The sequence below is a fragment of the Bufo gargarizans genome, chromosome 5, assembly GCF_014858855.1.
Source record: "Bufo gargarizans isolate SCDJY-AF-19 chromosome 5, ASM1485885v1, whole genome shotgun sequence".
NCBI classification, from domain to species: Eukaryota; Metazoa; Chordata; class Amphibia; order Anura; family Bufonidae; genus Bufo; species Bufo gargarizans.
Window position 1 is genome coordinate 460,574,025 of NC_058084.1, and position 20,943 is coordinate 460,594,967.

The 20,943-nt window shown below is 46.1% G+C and overlaps 1 protein-coding gene across 1 annotated transcript in view; it reads left to right on the forward strand.

The window, feature by feature from the left end:
- The first annotated feature begins 13,018 nt into the window (after positions 1-13,018).
- LOC122938326 (alkylglycerol monooxygenase-like) overlaps positions 13,019-20,943 on the forward strand; it is a 184,247-nt gene continuing 176,322 nt past the window's right edge. Inside the window, exon 1 of the mRNA XM_044293765.1 lies at positions 13,019-13,117. The gene's annotated coding sequence lies outside the window, so the exon portion shown is untranslated. The remainder of the gene's footprint in view (positions 13,118-20,943) is intronic.

A 20,943-nucleotide genomic window follows, 5' to 3' on the forward strand; every position in this document is an offset into this window, starting at 1 on the left:
TGGCAATTGTAGGGATCTCCACTGACTTCTGGCTCCCAAACTTTGAAAAGGGGCTCCCTTAGCCTGACATTCATTGTAAAAGAATATGTAAAAGGGTATTCCTACCTACCACAGAATAAGTGATTTTTATTGGATTGGAGTCCAATTGCTGGATTGGAGTCCAACTTCCAACACTGTTTCCATGTATCCCATAGACTGCCATGGGTCTGCTTGGCATGCATTCCATACCACAATTAACCATAGGGGGAGAAATAGAGGTGGGTGGGGGTTCCCATTGGTTGGACTCCTTCTTTTTATGAATAAGTGCTGAATACAGTAATGAAAGCGAGAAACCCAATATACCCCATTAATGTCTAATAAGTGGAGGATAATACCTCTGAGACCTCACCGATCAGGATAAAAGGCAGCCATGGCCATATCTGGCCTAATGTGGTGGCGACACATCCTGATTGAGAAATATATACAGGCTATAAGGGGTGGATGAGGTATGGCGATCGCTTTAGGTGGAGCTGCCCTGGAGATAAGTGCAGGGCAGGGAAGTGAGCGCTTCCATTGTGGAAGCGCTCATCTCACTATATATTTAGCATGTATAATTTTCCTGCCCCACTGTTCCTTACGATATGTTCAGGCCTAGTGCCTTTATCATAAGCCTGTGCAGACAGCACGATGAATCTGATGCCATCATCATCGCGCCGCCTGAGCCGTGCAGCGTACAGCGTGGGACAAGGTCTGCACCGTATCGCGCCATGGAGTTATGTGAGTATTTTTTTTATTTTACTTGACACCATGCTGTTGTCACGACGGACGTACACTTTGTACAAAAGATAACACACCAACCAGGCTCTGGACGAGAGACAAAGGAAGGGTCACCTCCTAGCTTATCCCTGACCTCTTTCCCTGCACTGCTCAGCCCACAGCAGACCTTGAAGGTAGGTGTGCTAGTGTCCTCCAGCCTGGGCTGACAAAACCCTGAACTCTCTAAGATGGTGAAGTGGGGAGATAGGAGCAGCCTGCTCGCACAGAACCTGGATGGAATAGAAGACACAAACAACCGAACTAGAAATTACACTTATCTCTGAGAGCAGGAACTGACAGCCAACCTTCCCTCCAAGCTTCCCAGACAAGAATGAACAGTATAATCCGCTCAGGGCACTGGGCAGTGTGCTATTTAAACTAATGACCCCACCCAGTGCACCTGATGAGAGGCGGATCCAGCACGGCTCCAAAGCAACCACTAAACTTGTGCTGCAATCCTGGCCGACCTCCGTACAACGTCTGAGTGGGGCATGACAGCTGTTTGGTCAATATGGAGAAGGAATGAGAGAAGCCTTATGGGGGCATCTACTGGGGGTACAATATAAGGGTATTTTATACTGGCACACATTATGGGGGCACTATGGGGACGTTATCTCTACTGGGGACTAAAAGGAGGTATTTTTTGTACTGGCACACATCATAAGGGGGCATTTTTTGCACTGCCACACAACAGTAGCATTTTTTGTACTAAAATACACCGGGGGCATTTGTTGGTACTGGCACACAATGGAGGCATTTTTTGTACTGGCACAGATCAGGGGGCATTTTTTGTACTGGTGCACATTAGGGGGAATTTTTCTACTGTCACACATTATAAGGAGAATTATTACTACTGCAGGGGGATTAAGGGGGATTGTGAGAACATGATTACTATAGTATGGGCACTATGGGAGCATTATTACTTCTGGGGCACTAAGTTCAGTCTGGCAGAGAATTATTACTATTGGTGGGACTTTTGGGAGCATTATTACTGTGGGGGCACCCCGGCACAGTATCAACTTAGCACAGTTATTTTTGGGGGATGTTATGTTTACACTATTTGTGCCAGGGACAGTTTCCTGGGCGCAGTTATTTTTTAGGGCACCGTGTGCCAATAATTATTGAAGGGGGCACTGTATGTGTGGTACCAGTATTTTGAGGAGGATTGTTCTACAGTATGGTATTGGGAGCACGGCGGACACAGTATTAGAGGTGGCAGGATGGGGAAAAGATGATGGAAAAGTAGGAAAATAAGATGTCTGTTAAACTGCAGAGAAAAGAGATGGCTAAAAGAAATCATCATGGTGGTCTGTTCTGAGAGGAGAAGATGACGAAAAAGAATGTCTACATCAGAGGAGACATCACTGGATGTACGAGGTATGGGGCGCTGTATCACCCTGTGTGTTTTGGAGTTCTGTATGTAATGTTTTCCAAGTATGTCTTTAACAGTGGTGCTGGAGGGAAGGGGTTAGGTTAAGAATTAGGTTTCAATTTTTGCCTCAGGCAGCAGAAAGGCTAGGTGCAGCCCTACTCACACTATTCGACTTTATGGAAGAGGGATGGTTGAGGGTTTGTTCATAAATAGGACTCTTAAAGAGGACTGGTCAACTCTCATGTTTTGCTGTTTTGCTATTTTTATTCCTCATGCAATAACAATTTTGCAGAATCTTTTTATATAAATCTATGTTATGCCATTTGTTTATTATTCCTACTAGAAATGTATGAATGAATTGAAAGTAGTTTGCAATGAAGGTCCAGCTGGGTGTTACCAGTTGGAGGTGTGTCCCTGTATATACTGGTAGCACTGATTTGAATGGAGTGCTGGTTGAGCATGCACATGGCCCCTGCATTAAAACTTTTAAGGAATTGCTAAAACTAGCAGAGTACTATCCACAGAATGGGTAATAAGTGTCTGATTGGCGAGGGCCCAATTAATGGACCCCCAACTGATCACAAGAATAGGGGATCATCCCTCCCCACTTGAATACAGAGTACTGCTGCTCCATTTCTACTCTAAGGGACCACAAAAGATATTGCACTCGGCTATCTCCAGCAATTACATAGAGTTTGAATTGAGCCTCACCTGCATGGATGACCACAGCTCTATTCATATGAGGGGCACTGGCAGGGGTGCACCACCAATAAGGCCAGGTGAGGCGATTGCCACAGGCAGCACCAAGTAGGGGCAAGCTGGGGGCAGTGGAAGGGCCATGGGCAATGAGCTCTTTCATTGTGGCAAAGGGGGTTAGGTTAAGAAATTGGCATTGGGGGGGGGGCGCCATTTCAGTTTTTGCCTCAGGCAGCAGAAAGGCTAGGTGCACCCCTGGGCACAGAACCCCCTTTCTCATGATCGGTGGAGGTCCAAACAGTTGGCCCACCACCAATCATACACTTATCACCCGTCCGGTCTAGGACAACTCCTTTAACCATTCATCTTCTCGATATGGAAAATACATTTGCAAAAAATGTAAAAATGACAGAAATTCAGCTTTTTCTATTAGTTTCGAAGTGCACATGGTCTTCCTTTACGTTGGATTGTCTCCGAATTGTTTTTGTGATTTTACAGCGAGAATGTTTTACATACATTTGGGAATTCTGAATTGTGTTTCATCAATCTGATTGTAAATCTACAAAGATCGTTCCAAGTCAGGAGGCCGGGGGTTCAGGGTCAGGTAGTTACACAGCTTAGATACTGCATCCCTGCGAGGAGCAGAGCCGTTTGTCATGTGCCGTGCACCGGGCCAGATGAAGGAAGCCATAAAATTCAGCCGCCTGCTGGAAGCCTTGTTTGTTCACATTGGAAAATCACATTAAAGCTGAAATAATAAACTGAGCTGTCAAACATTCCTGATCCCCTTATTAAATAGCCTAAATTTCTATATTTGTCAGCAAATTTTTACCATTTAAATAAAAAATAAGTAAAATTGTAATAATAATATATTAATATATAATATAATAATAAACATATAGTGAAATTCCTTTAATCCAACATGTATTAAAGAGGTTGTCCGGGTTCAGAGCTGAACCCGGACATATCCCCATTTTCACCCAGGCAGCCCCCCTGACTTGAGCATCGGAGCAGTTCATGCTCTGATGCCCTCCTTTGCCCTGCACTGAGTTGCGCAGGGCAAAGGCATTTTGTGGAGTTCCGGTGAGGTACCGGGCTCTTCTTAGGGCTGCCAGATGGAGGCTTCCGCCCATCAGAGTCGGTGACATCACCGGCATTAATGGGCGGGCTTTAGTGCTGCCCTAGCATGTAAAACAGCTAGGGCATCGCTAAAGCCCGCCCATCAGAGCCGGTGACATCACCGAACACATTGTTGGGCGGAAGCCATCGCCCAGCAGTGTGTTATAGTAAATAAAAGAGCCCTTGCCCTGCAAGATCCTGTGCAGGGCACGGGAGAGCATTGGAGCATGAACTGCTTCGATGCTCAAGTCAGGGGGACTGCCTTGGTGAAATTATGGGTATGTGCGGGTTCAGCTCTGAACCCGGACAACCGCTTTAATCCAAAAAGTGTCATTATTAATTTCTTTCCAGGGCAAGTTCAGAATCAGAAGACTGACCAGTGAGAACTGGGAATTGGCAATTGGGAAATTGGCAAATTTTCTGATTATTTTTGCCGCCCCTGGTGTTTCTCAAGCCTTCTATAATTGTCTTTGCTTTTATAATTTACTGTTAATTGTCCAATAATTAATCATCTACCATTTCTGCATTAGTGGAATTATATCCTCAGGATAAGGCATCAATATCTGATCGGTGGGGTTCTGATACTTCACTTCAGTAGGAACATCGCTGCAGTAACCAGCCCTGTCCACTACACAATCGATGGAGCTGTATAGTCCTGTCACCGGACCTATTGCAGAACAGCTAATCAGCGGGAGTTTCGGTCCCCTGCTGATTAGATATCCTGTTCTGTTTTCTAAGATGATATGGAAAGGTGAGTTTGGCATTTGCAGGCACTTGTGGATATTGGTGTCCACGGTGTGATACAAGCCTGGAGTTAGATTGGCCTGGAAGAGGTCTGAGTTGTAGTCCCTCACCTGCAGCAGTATCTATAAAGCTGTGATTTCCCGGATTAGGCTGTGTTCACACTACAGCCATTTGGTCAGTTATTTCCATCAGTTATTGTGAGCCAAAACTAGTAGAGAAGCCTACACATAGATAAAGTATAATGGAAAGATTTTCTCCTGTTCTGTGTTTTTGACCCGCACCTGGTTTTGGCTCACAATAACTGACCAAATAACTGAAGTGTGAACACAGCTAATCTCTGCAGACGAAGCACTCTGAGACTTTTTGAAAGCACTATTCTTGACTCCTGGAGTAGGGTCCTTTGGAGTTGGAGCTCTGGCATGTGCTCTCTATCTCCTCTCCCTCCTGGCAGACAGAAGGACCAGCCCACTCCTATCAAGATGGGAGGAACAGGGAGGTTAGCCCTGTTCCTGCCAACCATACCGCATCTGCTGGAGTACATGGCAGAAACGTGGCATAACATTACAGTGCATAAGAATAAACATTTACAGATACCGCCAGGTCTGGGGTACTGCACAAGGTCCTCAGCGTCCAAATCCACTGAACACATGACCTGACTTCTTTCCCAAGGTCCTTTTGGTCTTCAAGCATTAATATTTCAGGATACAGGATACAGGGAGGCTGCATTGTGATTTTATGCCTTAAAATGAGCTGGAAACAGCAAAAGAATAAAATTTAATATTAAAAAACATTCTGTAAGACATTAACTTTTGCATTACAGTAGTCTGATTTTAGAAGCCTTCCCACCATTATTTCTTTGTATACTGAAGCGTGTTACATGTAGATAAGGACTGGTGCGCAGAGAGTTGCTTCAGAGACATACAGTAGTAGTGCTGTAAAGTTGAATTTTTGCCATGATTTGCGCAGAATAACAGAAATAAACATAATTTCAATAAGGTCATAGAGGATCAAGGCACGGTTTACAATAGCTGATTGTCAGTATGTATAGTAATTCAGCTATAGATTAGAGATGGTGCTGTGGTTTCTTGCTGCGTAGAGGCTGGAAGAGCTGCTTTTTTAGTGTCTATCCACATGGCTGCTGCAGAGAATACTTAGTCTGCAATATTGGTCAAAATGGAAATCCTGAGGAAGATTCTTGAGTAAGGCTCCCTTTACACGCAAATTTGTTCAAGAGTTTTTTTTTTTACCGCATGCTGTTTTTAGTGGTGTTTTTCTGTTACATGTTTAATTACTTTTTTTTCAGGCAATTTTTCCCTATAAAGAAGTGGGATGAAAAACCACCTGTAAAAAAAAACTACTGCTTTAACCTGTTGCATTTTTTTTTTAAGTCAGACACCATAAGCACCCCCAAATTGAATTAAAAAAATACAATACAAAAAAATTTGGCGATACAATGATAAAAAAAAATTCCCCCAAAGGTGTCCACCGCCTTTAAGAAGCAATTCCTTATGGATTACATGCACAGTATAGACAATTTTTGTTTCCCCCATCTCACTCAGCCTCCCCAACAGACCCATCACAGTCAATGGCTGCACACTCTCCCTGTCCTACCAGTCCGCTGTCTTGGGGTAACTTTTGATTTTGCTCTGTCCTTCAAACTGCACATCCAAGCCCTTTCCGTCTTCTGCCGGTTCCAACTCAAAAATATCTCTCCAAAATCCACACATTCCTTAACCAGGAGTCTGCAAAAATGCTTGTACATGCCCTCATCATCTCCCTCCTGGACTACTGTAACATCCATCTACCCTCAACTTTGCTGCCCGACTAATCCACCTCTCACCTCATTATTCTTCTGTCTCTTCTCTCTGCCAACCCCTTCACTGGCTCCCTGTTACAGAATCCAGTACAAGACACTATCTATGACATACAAGGCCGTCCACAAACTATCCCCTCCAGACATCTGTGATCTGATCTCCCGATACTGTCCCACACGTAATCTCTGATCCCCACAGGACCTCCTTCTCTAGTCTACTCTTATCTACTCTTCCCCCAGTCACTCCAAGATTTATCCCATGCATCCCCCATACTCTAGAACTATCTCCCCTAACACATCAGACTCTCACCCATAGTGGAAACCTTCAAAAGCAATCTAAAAGCCCACCTCTTCAGACTAATCTACAACCTACAGTAACCTTGTGGCCACTATACCACCGACCAGCTGCTACCCTCATCTACTGTATGCTTCCCCCATCCCTTGTAGATTGTAAGCTCTCGCGGCAGGGTCCTCTCTCCTTCTGTAGCAGTTTGTAATTTGTCTTGTTCATGCTTAGTGCAATTGTTTTATATTATGTATGTAAATCCCTTAACAGGTTGCCGACCTAGGACGAGAATGCTCGTCCTAACTGGCTGGTACTTAACGCCTTAGGATGAGCATTCTCATCCTAGGGTTAACCGGCTGCCCCACACGCACTGCCGTGATCAGCAGCCGGGCCCCTGCTGTATCTGCTAGCATCGGTGAAAACACAGATGCCGGCGGATTGACCTCCTGTATGCCGCGGTCACGCTTGTACATCCCCATCGTGTCCCTGTGCTACGGTGACGGGGACCCGATGGTTCCTATGGCAGCCCCTATGCCTTGCACAGGCATCGGGACTGCCAGCTACAGAAGCCCAAGAGATCCAGCCCCTGGGCTGGGTCTCCTAGGCCAGTGTTTCTCAACCAGTGTGCCTCCAGCTGTTGCAAAACTACAACTCCCAGCATGCCTGGACAAAACTACAACTCCCAGCATGCCTGTACAGCACAATACAGATTTATTGTGCTGTATTGAAACAGGGATCAGACCCTAAAATGTTGAAGTCCCATAGTGGGACAAAAATAAAAAATAATAAAAGTTAAATAAAAGTGTTTTTAACAATAAAAAAAAATTAAGTTTCAATAAAAAAAAAGCCCCTTCCTCATAAAAAGATATTAGGTATCGCCGTGTCCATAACAACCTGCTCTATAAAAATATCCCATGATCCAAATAAAAACTGTGCTAAAAGCCTAAATAGCCTATTCCTACTTTTATCAATGCCCCGGTTACGCCAAAAATCTATCTGTTAGAATATGCTAATTAGCCTCTAGGAGCAGAGAGGGGGTCGGGTTGTTCCTGCTCCTAGAGGCTCCGTTCTCCCACCTTTGTCGCCTCCCTCCAAGTCCTGATTGACAGGGCCAGACAGCGCTCGCATCTGTCTGCCAGCCCTGTGCTCTGGTGAAATCTCGCGCCGTTCAGCATTCGGCGCAGGCGCGGTGAGGGAAAGACGCTCGCAGGCTGCAAGCTTCCTCACCACACCTGTGCCGAATACTGAATGGCGCGAGATTTCACCAGAGCACAGGGCTGGCAGACAGATGCGAGCGCTGCCTGGCCCTGTCATTTTAGGACTTGGAGGGAGGCGACAAAGGTGGGTGAATGGAGCCTCTAGGACCAGGAACAACGCCGCCCCCCTGCTCCTAGAGGCTAATTAGCATATTCTAAAAGTTCAATTTCTTGCGTAACGAGGGCATAGATAAAAGTAGAAATAGGCTAGTTAGGTTTAGGCCTCATGCACACGACCGTTGTCGTGTTCCGTTCCGCAAAATGGGGTTCCGTTGTTCCGTGATCCATTTCCGTTTTTGTTTCCGTGTGTCTTCCTTTATTTTTGGAGGATCACCAGACATGAAGTCAAGTCAAGTTTGCCATGCAAATGATAGGAAAAAAACAGACGCGGATGCGTGGACGCGGATGGCAATCTTGTGTGCCTCCGTGTTTTTTTTACGGTCCCATTGACTTGAATGGGTCCGCGAACCATTTTCCGTGAAAAAAATAGGACAGGTTATATTTTTTTGACGGACTGGAACCACGGATCACGGACGTGGATGACAAACGGTGCATTAGCCAAGTTTTCAACGGATCCATTGAAAGTCAATGGGTCTGCAGAAAATCACGAAAAACTGAACAACGGACACGGAATGAAACAACGGTCGTGTGCATGAGGCCTTAGCTGACATTAGCACATCGCTAATGTCAGCTAGCTTAATAGGGTTAAATCTGGTGACAGAATACCTTTAAAAAATAAATAATAATAATAATAATAATAGTGATTATAAATAATAAAAGGAGGTGGTGCTAACATATTTACAAACACTGAAAATTTCAGCAATAGCAAACAGTATTGCTACAATGTTTACTATACTTTATAACACATATCATACATTATATCCGTACAACAGGAGACTCTTGGACCTCTTTATATAAGAGGGGGGAGCTTTATTTGGCACCTTCTTGTAGATGTTGGGTAGACAAATAAACAAAACCCACTTAAGAGCCATCATGTAAATGATTCCTACTGTAAGTAGCAATTATAGCTGGTGGAGACAACAATAGAAGTAAAAAAAATAAAGTTGTCTTTCCTAATTTGCCGGGATAATAAATGGTGCGGTTGGAGAGTGAACAATACGAGACAATCAATCCCCTTACATAAACAGCAGTTCAGGGGTGGTCCCCTCCATTGTACTCTTCAGCGCTGCCAAAATATTTTTCTAAGCAATGCATTTCATCTCTTCTACTGGGAAGTTTTTCACACATGCTAAAAATACTATGGGAGTATTCCTCGTGCCAGACTCAGACATGGACACCACGAGAACTTCACTTAGCAGGAGATTATCAGCAGAGCTTCTGGACGGGCTTAGAAAATGTACATCGAAAGAAGCATACTTTGTATTGCACTCTACATTTTTAAGGCCCCTTATGGTGTCCCTTCCTCCCTAGAATCTTGTTCGGTATCCAGTAGGTTTTTCAATAATCTGAAGATATGGCATTGGAATTTATTAGGGTCTGACTTCCCCACCAAAATGGGGCTAGGCCATAGACATAACTATAGGGAGTGCGGTGGTTGGTGGTGTACAAGGGCCTTGTTGCCCTAGTTAGCCCAATTGCTTTTTACTGCCCTATGAGATAATACCTCACATACAAACGATAAAACTGGGAAATAGGGATTATACTATATTAAAGTGGTATTATACCTACTATAAATGAAAAAAAATAGAAGCTCTTTGCACACGTTTTTGATCAAACGTGTGTCGGGCCCATCTACCAGGCGTCAAAGTGGCTTCTGCAGATGGGTCCCTAACACTAACAGAACTGCCTCTCTTGGACTTACCTAAGCCTACAATGTTCAGGGTGGTGTAGGAACCAGCTACATTTATACTCTGCTCAGAAGCCCCAGACAGATGGGCGGGAAGTGTTCAATCTAAAAGAGGCCGCTACCCTCAATATATACTGCAAGAAAATTTAGACTAGCACATTCAAAGTCGCAGGTGCACATCCATAAAGCTAACAAAGAGCTTCTATTTTTTTCATTTATAGCAGGTATAATACCACTTTAATTTAGTATAATCCCTATTTCCCAGTTTCATCATTTGTATGTGAAATGTTGTGCTGCCATAGCTGTTTTTGTTTGCTTCGTGCATGCTAGCTTTATGGATGTCCACCTGCGACTATGAATGCGCTTGTCTAAATTTTCTTGTAGTACTATAAGATAACACCAGCACCGCCATAAGGATGTGCAGTCCCTTACTTTTCCCGTCTGTGCTGGATGTTGACTTGCAGCACTGGAAGGTCAGAGAAAACAGAGCTGGCTGAAAGGAGCCATAACCGAGCTTTGGGAAGCAGATAATTATGCTTCACCTGACATGTCCTGCAGGGTGGTTGGAAGAGAGGGGAGGGGATTTTAAAAATTCATACTGGACAACCCCTTTAAAAACTCCAGCTTCTCAATTTTATTCAGTATTGGGACATGCTTGCAAAACCCTTGAAGGCTGCAATTCATATCACAACCACTGGGCGGACGCACAGATAGCGTAAACAACTCCCAACAGAATATCAGAAGATTTATTTATTTTTCAAAGCTAGCTGGTCATCAGGCAAAACTGCTGACAGTTACTTCAATGGGCATCAAGTGGAGTTATTGATCCTATCAGGGCAACATTTAGTAGGTGGAACACACTCACCAGCTCACCCCTACGGGTGTCTCATTGATGGCTTCATTTAAAGGGTTCATTCCTAGTGACTAATTACTGCACTCTATTATGTATTTATTTATTTTAAGATTTGCCCCTTTGTCTATATATTGATTCTTATAGGTCCATTATAAATTAGCATTTATAGTCTGAATGTAAGAACAAAAATGCCATCTTTGTTACTGCCGCTCTTGAGTCTTTATCACTGCTTATTAAGTTTTTGTATTTTTTTATTTTTTTTTAGCCGTTTTCTTTCCTTTTTGTTTTGGGTCCTGAAATAGGGATGCTATTTGTAACTGAGGCAACACATGGGTGTACACTGTATACTATTAATGGCATGAGTCCCATTAAGTGACTTTTAATCCGACACTGCTCACACGCTGCAGAAGGATGGCTCTTATCCATCACCTTGAGGAGAGTTTCGGCACTCTGTCTCACATTCCGTCATCTCTGTCGCTTAGTTATGGCTGTGTTGTTTGCTAAGACGCAAATCACATACAGTACTTCTAGGCAGCCCCGATGATTGGATTGCAGCAGCTTCTAATTGGGAGATTCTTGCAGAGCTCAGACACAGCTAGAAGCCCTACTTCATGCAGAATGCTGAGGAGTGACTGCTAATTGCACTGACCCAGTGGATCACTGCTAAAAGAGTTAATATTGTGATTTACTGTTAAAGGCTAATACTCAGGTTCACCACTTGTTTGCTGTGATGATGATTTGTGCACAGTGAATCCCAGGAGGCTATATACAGGGAGGAAGCAGTTAACTTGGCAGCTCCTTTAGTTGGGTGTCGGGAGACAGATTCATCCTGACTCCTCTGGTCAGTTGTCGCTGGTTTACAGACCAGTCTGGCTATAGCAGCCTGTGAGTCTAGCATACTATCATGTGCCTGGCTGCAGCCTCAGTAGAGTTCCTAGCCAGCAGAGCTAGAGAGGCCACTAGGTCTCTTTAGAGGCCCGAGGAAAAGCCTTATCCAAGAAAACACCATTCCTGAGAGGCGGAAAACTGCCCGAAAGCAACTCTACTAAGAATTATTCCTCTGAAAGAAAGAAAGCCTTGAATATGTACAGAAGGTAGAGAACCATTAAGGCCATGCTGGACTGAAAGTAAGGTAAACGCTTGTTTATAGCGATAGGCTTTACTGCTTGGGGTATGAATTGCTTTTGGTACCCACCACACTTCTGAGACGGACTGGCCATCCATTGAAGGGATCGGCACCCTGCAACTGGGAACTCCAGAAAGTATATTTAGAGAGACTCCATGCCTATGGTTATTTCGAGAATAATGCATAGTGTAACTAGACAGACTCAGGGAGGACTTCTTCTATCATTGTTATCTCCTATATAAAGCCTTAGGGACATAATGTACCTCAGAACTTGTACTACATACCTCATTATCTACTCAGTAAGGGGTAACTTTATTATAACCAAACGGCCTGGTCATTGCCTCCACCATCCACCGGACCTGCATCTTCCCTCCTGCCTAGCACCCAACTACTCCTACACCCAACATCAAGAGCATCCCAGCCACCACCAGGCAGGAGTCCTCCCAGTAATCCAGGGTGTGCTACAAGGTAATTAGGGTGCATGGCAAAGGGAGTGCCAGACCGAGGGTACAACTACCACCATCATTGGGATTCCCTTGATGATGAGATGTTAAAATGACAGACAGGAGACCAGGGTCATTGAAGAAACAAGGTTAACTGAAACTCTTTACTTTATTGACAGATGGAGAACACTTCCACACAAAAATGGAGGAGGCTCAAATCTTTGTAAATCCAAATAGTTGTGGCTGAACTGGGTTATTTCTGGAGTTCCCCCAGAAAGATGGACTTTCATATATAACAAAACTGAATGTCTCAATTCAGCCGAGGGGTGAAATTCTCACAATATTTGTCGACAATTCTACTGCAGACCCTAAAGGTCCGTTTGCACTGACCGATAATCAGGTAGATTATTGAGGATGATAGCTGGTCTGTGGAAAAGGTCATCATGTCATTAACACAGAGATGGGGAGAAAGCTCTCTACCTGTGCCAGAACAAATCTGAAGTTGGCCCTGTAATTCCACAGGGGTCTAAAGCCCCTCATAAAAAAATCTTGGATCTACCATAAGCATATTGGATGGTTTCACCCACATTGTACATAAGTTGCTCTTCAAGATGATCTCCATTCTTACATTTTGTAATCTTGATGGCCTTATTTATATTGAGGTAAATAATTTATCGGTGTCGCTTTACTTTTATTTTAACAGAAGTTAACATCATTTGGGCCGGTCATCAAACTCACCACAGCTCGGAGGATTACAATTTAACTACAGCTCTACGGCAGTCCTTCCTGCAAAAATATTTTTCTTGGGTAAGTCATAAAAGGGTCCATATGTAGAGTTGAGCGAACACCTGGATGTTCGGGTTCGAGAAGTTCGGCCGAACATCCCGGAAATGTTCGGGTTCGGGATCCGAACCCGATCCGAACTTCGTCCCGAACCCGAACCCCATTGAAGTCAATGGGGACCCGAACTTTTCGGCACTAAAAAGGCTGTAAAACAGCCCAGGAAAGAGCTAGAGGGCTGCAAAAGGCAGCAACATGTAGGTAAATCCCCTGCAAACAAATGTGGATAGGGAAATGAATTAAAATAAAAATTAAATAAATAAAAATTAACCAAAATCAATTGGAGAGAGGTTCCATAGCAGAGAATCTGGCTTCCCGTCACCCACCACTGGAACAGTCCATTCTCAGATATTTAGGCCCCGGCACCCAGGCAGAGGAGAGAGGTCCCGTAACAGAGAATCTGTCTTCATGTCAGCAGAGAATCAGTCTGCATGTCATAGCAGAGAATCAGGCTTCACGTCACCCACCACTGCAACAGTCCATTGTCATAAATTTAGGCCCAGCACTAGTGTTGAGCGGCATGTCCCATATTCGAATTCGCGAAATTTTGTGAATATTCGAAAGAATATTCGTAAAATATTCGCGATTATTCAAATTCGTTATTATTTCGCATATGCGATAATTCGAATTTTCGCATCGCATAATACATATGCTATGCAAAATTCACATGTGCGCTAATGAAATCGCCTTACGAAGATTCGCAACTCAATTCAATCACTAATGTATGAATGCAATGCCCTTTGCCTCTGTTCTGGGACAAGTGTAGATATTCGCATGTGCGCTAATAAAATCGCCTTACGAAGATTCGCAACTCAATTCACTAATGTATGAATGCAAAGCCCTTTGCCTCTGTTCTGGGACGTGCCGATATTCGCATGTGCGCTAATAAAATCGCCTTACGAAGATTCGCGCCTCAATCACTTTCTAGGCAATGTGAGTAAGATCTGAGCTGTTGGACCTTTGGGAAACAATCAATTATATGTGTACTGTAATTTTGTGGGGGGGGGGGAAAAAAACAAAAAACGAATATTCGTTTTTACGAATATATAGCACTATATTCGAAATATTCGCGAAATCGCGAAGTTGCGATATTCGCGAAAAAAATTTGCTTTTCGAATATTCGCGCTCAACACTACCCAGCACCCAGGCAGAGGAGAGAGGTCCCGTAACAGACAATCTGGCTTCATGTCAGCAGAGAATCAGTCTGCGTGTCATAGCAGAGAATGAGGCTTCACGTCAGCCACCACTGCAACAGTCCATTGGCATATATTTAGGCCCAGCACCCAGGCAGAGGAGGGAGGTCCCGTAACAGACAATCTGGCTTCATGTCAGCAGAGAATCAGTCTTCATATCATAGCAGAGAATCAGGCTTCACGTCAGCCACCACTGTAAGAGTCCATTGGCTTATATTTAGGCCCAGCACACACACAGGCAGAGGAGAGAGGTCCCGTAACAGAGAATCTGTCTTCATGTCAGCAGAGAATCAGTCTGCATGTCATAGCAGAGAATGAGGCTTCACGTCACCCACCACTGCAACAGTCCATTGGCATATATTTAGGCCCAGCACACACACAGGCAGAGGAGAGAGGTCCCGTAACAGAGAATCTGTCTTCATGTCAGCAGAGAATCAGTCTGCATGTCATAGCAGAGAATGAGGCTTCACGTCAGCCACCACTGCAACAGTCCATTGGCATATATTTAGGCCCAGCACCCAGGCAGAGGAGGGAGGTCCCGTAACAGAGAATCTGTCTTCATGTCAGCAGAGAATTAGTCTGCATGTCATAGCAGAGAATGAGGCTTCACGTCAGCCACCACTGCAACAGTCCATTGGCATATATTTAGGCCCAGCACACACACAGGCAGAGGAGAGAGGTCCCGTAACAGAGAATCTGGCTTCATGTCAGCAGAGAATCAGTCTGCATGTCATAGCAGAGAATGAGGCTTCACGTCAGCCACCACTGCAACAGTCCATTGGCATATATTTAGGCCCAGCACACACACAGGCAGAGGAGAGAGGTCCCGTAACAGAGAATCTGGCTTCATGTCAGCAGAGAATCAGTCTGCATGTCATAGCAGAGAATGAGGCTTCACGTCAGCCACCACTGCAACAGTCCATTGGCATATATTTAGGCCCAGCACCCAGGCAGAGGAGGGAGGTCCCGTAACAGACAATCTGGCTTCATGTCAGCAGAGAATCAGTCTTCATATCATAGCAGAGAATCAGGCTTCACGTCAGCCACCACTGTAAGAGTCCATTGGCATATATTTAGGCCCAGCACACACACAGGCAGAGGAGAGAGGTCCCGTAACAGAGAATCTGTCTTCATGTCAGCAGAGAATCAGTCTGCATGTCATAGCAGAGAATGAGGCTTCACGTCACCCACCACTGCAACAGTCCATTGGCATATATTTAGGCCCAGCACACACACAGGCAGAGGAGAGAGGTCCCGTAACAGAGAATCTGTCTTCATGTCAGCAGAGAATCAGTCTGCATGTCATAGCAGAGAATGAGGCTTCACGTCAGCCACCACTGCAACAGTCCATTGGCATATATTTAGGCCCAGCACACACACAGGCAGAGGAGAGAGGTCCCGTAACAGAGAATCTGGCTTCATGTCAGCAGAGAATCAGTCTGCATGTCATAGCAGAGAATGAGGCTTCACGTCACCCACCACTGCAACAGTCCATTGGCATATATTTAGGCCTAGCACACAGGCAGAGCAGAGAGGTCCCGTAACAGACAATCTGGCTTCATGTCAGCAGAGAATCAGTCTGCATGTCATAGCAGAGAATCAGGCTTCACGTCAGCCACCACTGCAACAGTCCATTGTCATAAATTTAGGCCCAGCACCCAGGCAGAGGAGAGAGGTCCCGTAACAGACAATCTGGCTTCATGTCAGCAGAGAATTAGTCTGCATGTCATAGCAGAGAATCAGGCTTCATGTCAGCCACCACTGCAACAGTCCATTGGCATATATTTAGGCCTAGCACACAGGCAGAGGAGAGGTTCATTCAACTTTGGGTAGCCTCGCAATATAATGGTAAAATGAAAATAAAAATAGGATTGAATGAGGAAGTGCCCTGGAGTCCAATAATATATGGTTATGGGGAGGTAGTTAATGTCTAATCTGGACAAGGGACGGACAGGTCCTGTGGGATCCATGCCTGGTTCATTTTTATGAACGTCAGCTTGTCCACATTGGCTGTAGACAGGCGGCTGCGTTTGTCTGTAATGACGCCCCCTGCCGTGCTGAATACACGTTCAGACAAAACGCTGGCTGCCGGGCAGGCCAGCACCTCCAAGGCATAAAAGGCTAGCTCTGGCCACGTGGACAATTTAGAGACCCAGAAGTTGAATGGGGCCGAACCATCAGTCAGTACGTGGAGGGGTGTGCACACGTACTGTTCCACCATGTTAGTGAAATGTTGCCTCCTGCTAACACGTTGCGTATCAGGTGGTGGTGCAGTTAGCTGTGGCGTGTTGACAAAAGTTTTCCACATCTCTGCCATGCTAACCCTGCCCTCAGAGGAGCTGGCCGTGACACAGCTGCCTTGGCGACCTCTTGCTCCTCCTCTGCCTTGGCCTTGGGCTTCCACTTGTTCCCCTGTGACATTTGGGAATGCTCTCAGTAGCGCGTCTACCAACGTGCGCTTGTACTCGCGCATCTTCCTATCACGCTCCAGTGCAGGAAGTAAGGTGGGCACATTGTCTTTGTAGCGTGGATCCAGCAGGGTGGCAACCCAGTAGTCCGCACAGGTTAAAATGTGGGCAACTCTGCTGTCGTTGCGCAGGCACTGCAGCATGTAGTCGCTCATGTGTGCCAGGCTGCCCAGGGATAAGGACAAGCTGTCCTCTGTGGGAGGCGTATCGTCATCGTCCTGCCTTTCCCCCCAGCCACGCACCAGTGATGGACCCGAGCTGCGTTGGGTGCCACCCCGCTGTGACCATGCTTCATCCTCATCCTCCTCCACCTCCTCCTCATCCTCGTCCTCCTCGTCCTCCAGTAGTGGGCCCTGGCTGGCCACATTTGTACCTGGCCTCTGCTGTTGCCAAAAACCTCCCTCTGAGTCACTTCGAAGAGACTGGCCTGAAAGTGCTAAAAATGACCCCTCTTCCTCCTCCTCCTCCTCCTCCTCCTGGGCCACCTCCTCTTCCATCATCGCCCTAAGTGTTTTCTCAAGGAGACATAGAAGTGGTATTGTAACGCTGATAACGGTGTCATCGCCACTGGCCATGTTGGTGGAGTACTCGAAACAGCGCAACAGGGCACACAGGTCTCGCATGGAGGCCCAGTCATTGGTGGTGAAGTGGTGCTGTTCTGTAGTGCGACTGACCCGTGCGTGCTGCAGCTGAAACTCCACTATGGCCTGCTGCTGCTCGCACAGTCTGTCCAGCATGTGCAAGGTGGAGTTCCACCTGGTGGGCACGTCGCATATGAGGCGGTGAGCGGGAAGGCCGAAGTTACGCTGTAGCGCAGACAGGCGAGCAGCAGCAGGATGTGAACGCCGGAAGCGCGAACAGACGGCCCGCACTTTATGCAGCAGCTCTGACATGTCGGGGTAGTTGTGAATGAACTTCTGCACCACCAAATTCAGCACATGCGCCAAGCAAGGGATGTGCGTCAAATTGGCTAGTCCCAGAGCTGCAACGAGATTTCGCCCATTATCACACACCACCAGGCCGGGCTTGAGGCTCACCGGCAGCAACCACTCGTCGGTCTGTTGTTCTATACCCCGCCACAACTCCTGTGCGGTGTGGGGCCTGTCCCCCAAACATATGAGTTTCAGAATGGCCTGCTGACGTTTACCCCGGGCTGTGCTGAAGTTGGTGGTGAAGGTGTGTGGCTGACTGGATGAGCAGGTGGAAGAAGAGGAGGAGGAAGCCGAGAAGGAGGAGGTGGCAACAGGAGGCAAAGAATGTTGCCCTGCGATCCTTGGCGGCGGAAGGACGTGCGCCAAACAGCTCTCCGCCTGGGGCCCAGCTGCCACTACATTTACCCAGTGTGCAGTTAGGGAGATATAGCGTCCCTGGCCGTGCTTACTGGTCCACGTATCTGTGGTTAGGTGGACCTTGCCACAGATGGCGTTGCGCAGTGCACACTTGATTTTATCGGATACTTGGTTGTGCAGGGAAGGCACGGCTCTCTTGGAGAAGTAGTGCCGGCTGGGAACAACATACTGTGGGACAGCAAGCGACATGAGCTGTTTGAAGCTGTCTGTGTCCACCAGCCTAAATGACAGCATTTCATAGGCCAGTAGTTTAGAAATGCTGGCATTCAGGGCCAGGGATCGAGGGTGGCTAGGTGGGAATTTACGCTTTCTATCAAATGTTTGTGAGATGGAGAGCTGAACGCTGGCGTGTGACATGGTTGAGACGCTTGGTGACGGAGGTGGTGGTGGTGGTGTTGGTGGTACATCCCCTGTTTGCTGGGCGGCAGGTGCCAACGTTCCTCCAGAGGCGGAGGAAGAGGCCGAGGCGGCAGCAGCAGAATAGGCCGAGGCGGCAGCAGCAGAAGAGGTAGCAGGGGGAGCCTGAGTGACTTCCTTGGTTTTAAGGTGTTTACTCCACTGCAGTTCATGCTTTGCATGCAGGTGCCTGGTCATGCAGGTTGTGCTCAGGTTCAGAACGTTAATGCCTCGCTTCAGGCTCTGATGGCACAGCGTGCAAACCACTCGGGTCTTGTCGTCAGCACATTGTTTGAAGAAGTGCCATGCCAGGGAACTCCTTGAAGCTGCCTTTGGGGTGCTCGGTCCCAGATGGCGGCGGTCAGTAGCAGGCGGAGTCTCTTGGCGGCGGGTGTTCTGCTTTTGCCCACTGCTCCCTCTTTTGCTACGCTGTTGGCTCGGTCTCACCACTGCCTCTTCCTCCGAACTGTGAAAGTCAGTGGCACGACCTTCATTCCATGTGGGGTCTAGGACCTCATCGTCCCCTGCATCGTCTTCCACCCAGTCTTGATCCCTGACCTCCTGTTCAGTCTGCACACTGCAGAAAGACGCAGCAGTTGGCACCTGTGTTTCGTCATCATCAGAGACATGCTGAGGTGGTATTCCCATGTCCTCATCATCAGGAAACATAAGTGGTTGTGCGTCAGTGCATTCTATGTCTTTCACCGCTGGGGAAGGGCTAGGTGGATGCCCTTGGGAAACCCTGCCAGCGGAGTCTTCAAACAGCATAAGAGACTGCTGCATAACTTGAGGCTGAGACAGTTTCCCTGGTATGCATGGGGGTGATGTGACAGACTGATGGGGTTGGTTTTCAGGCGCCATCTGTGCGCTTTCTGCAGAAGACTGGGTGGGAGATAATGTGAACGTGCTGGATCCACTGTCGGCCACCCAATTGACTAATGCCTGTACCTGCTCAGGCCTTACCATCCTTAGAACGGCATTGGGCCCCACCATATATCGCTGTAAATTCTGGCGGCTACTGGGACCTGAGGTAGTTGGTACACTAGGACGTGTGGATGTGGCAGAACGGCCACGTCCTCTCCCAGCACCAGAGGGTCCACTAACACCACCACGACCATGTCCACGTCCGCGTCCCTTACTAGATGTTTTTCTCATTGTTATGGTTCACCACAACAACAAATATATTATTTGGCCCAATGTATTGTATTCAAATTCAGCGGGATATAAATTTGAGGCCTAGTATTTAGGCGCTGGGTGACCGGTATGGATTTAGTGACAGAATTAGACTTGGAAATGCACAGAAGCGTGTGTGTGAAGTTATTCTGAATGACCCTATGTGCACCTTCAATATGATCTACCCTTTTAGGGATAGATTTCAAATAGCTCTGATATAGCAGAAACTACTAAATTATGAAATTGCTAAATTGGGAATTGTATTTCAACCCAGAACAAAAAATGTGCTTTGACGGACACTAAATAACTTTCCCAGCCACAACAGGACAGCGGTAACGAGAGATTTAGCGGGATATAAATTTGAGGCCTAGTATTTAGGCGCTGGGTGACAGGTATGGGTTTAGTGACAGAATTAGATTTGGAAATGCACAGTAGCGGGTGTGTGAAGTTATTCTGAATGACCCTATGTGCACCTTGAATATTATATACCCTTTTAGGGATAGATTTCAAATAGCTCTGATATAGCAGAAACCACTAAATTATGAAATTGCTAAATTGGGAATTGTATTTCAACCCAGAACAAGAAATGTGCTTGAACGGACACTAAATAACTCGCCCAGCTACAGCACTAGGGACAGATTTAGCGGGATATAAATTTGAGGCCTAGTATTTAGGCGCTGGGTGACAGGTATGGGTTTAGTGCCAGAATTAGACTTGGAAATACACAGTAGCGGGTGTGTGTGAAGTTATTCTGAATGACCCAATGTGCACCTTGAATATTATATACCCTTTTAGGGATAGATTTCAAATAGCTCTGATATAGCAGAAACCACTAAATTATGAAATTGCTAAATTGGGAATTGTATTTCAACCCAGAACAAGAAATGTGCTTGAACGGACACTAAATAACTCGCCCAGCTACAGCACTAGGGACAGATTTAGCGGGATATAAATTTGAGGCCTAGTATTTAGGCGCTGGGTGACAGGTATGGGTTTAGTGCCAGAATTAGACTTGGAAATACACAGTAGCGGGTGTGTGTGAAGTTATTCTGAATGACCCAATGTGCACCTTGAATATTATATACCCTTTTAGGGATAGATTTCAAATAGCTCTGATATAGCAGAAACCACTAAATTATGAAATTGCTAAATTGGGAATTGTATTTCAACCCAGAACAAGAAATGTGCTTGAACGGACACTAAATAACTCGCCC